Raw genomic sequence first — 1,599 nt, forward strand, 5'->3', positions numbered from 1 at the left:
GAGGGACCATCTTCATCCTACACCTCCAACGGATTGATAAACTTTAGGTCATCCACTTGAGGGAAAATTTCTAATGTTCTACAAAACTCTACGCTTGGAGGCCCAACACGAGTCTACAAGAATAAAGTTGCATAGTAGACATCAAGCTCTTTTCTAGCGCCGATGCCGGGGAGGTGAGTACATGAAGGTATTTCTTTAGATCTTGCAATTGAATATTTTAGTTTCTTGTTTTATCACTAGTTTGGTTTATAAAAAGAAAATTACAAAAAATGGAATTGAGTTGGTATCATATTATTCATGTTTATAATGTCTTTCCTGAAAATGATGGAAAGGAAAATTCTGCTCAATTAATAGAAGAAGAATTCTATAAAATGTTGGGAAAAAGATATTTGAATGATGAGCATGATTGCAATGTTGTTAGTATGAATTCTTTGAATATCCATGATGCTAATGATATGCAAAGCCATAAGCTTGGGGATGCTATGTTTGATGAATATGATATTTTTAGTCCCCAAGATCCGATGTGCAAATTTGTTATAATGATTGCATGCCTCCTATTTATGATGATTATAAAGATGAAAGTGGATTTGGAGAGATCATGACTATTTAGTGATGAACCCACCATTTTGGATGAGGCCTCAATTGACTATGATAATAAAGTTGCTATTTATGATGATTATGGTGATGACATGTATGCTATAAAGAATAATGATAACCATGAAACTTGTCATCATGATTTCAATTTTCAATCCCATGATAGTTATTTTGTTCAGTTTGCTCCCACTAGTATTGATGAGAAGAAATTTGCTTATGTAGGGAGTAATAAAATTTCTATGCTTGTGGATCATGAAAAGAATGCTTTATGTGATAGTTATATTGTTGAATTCATTCATGATGCTACTGAAAATTATTATGAGGGAGGAACATATGCTTGTAGGAATTGCAATAATATCACGTTTCCTCTCTATGTGTTGAAAATCTTCAAGTTATGTTTGCTTTGCCTTCCTATGATAGTTGATTCTTGCTCCCATAAATTATTTTCTCACAAAATCCCTATGCATAGGAACACTACTGGAATCTGGTATTTTGCCGTTAGCCTCCTCTTTGCCGTCCGCTTCCACAAAGCGGACGACAAAGAATGGGCTGATGGTAAAAAGGATATTTGCCGAACTGCTTCTTTGCCGTCAGCCAGCTGACTGCAAAGAGCTAGAAGGCAGACGGCAAAGAGCCAGATGGGCCCCATAGGGCATGGCGTGGCTAGGTCAGCCTATTTGCCGTCAGCCTAATCTTTGTCGTGTGCCTGCTGGACCTTTGCCGTCCGCTGGCTGACGCAAAGAAAGGGCCCAACTAACGGTCGTCTCCCCCTTCTGCTATGCGCGCCCTTTGCCGTCCGCTACCGGACGGCAAAGAACGTGCCCCCACTAATTAGTAACGGCCGCCCCCTCTCTGTCTCTCCGGCCCCACCCCATTGCTCTCTCTCCCCTCTCCCTCACCCCTCTCTCCACCCCGCGCCCCCACTCACCCGCGCCCACACCGCCACCGCCCCACCCCGTTGCAGCACCACCCTGCTGCCCCGGAGCCCTGCGGCCCCGGAGCCAC

This window comes from Triticum dicoccoides, chromosome 3B (assembly GCF_002162155.2).
Source record: "Triticum dicoccoides isolate Atlit2015 ecotype Zavitan chromosome 3B, WEW_v2.0, whole genome shotgun sequence".
Classification (NCBI taxonomy): Eukaryota; Viridiplantae; Streptophyta; class Magnoliopsida; order Poales; family Poaceae; genus Triticum; species Triticum dicoccoides.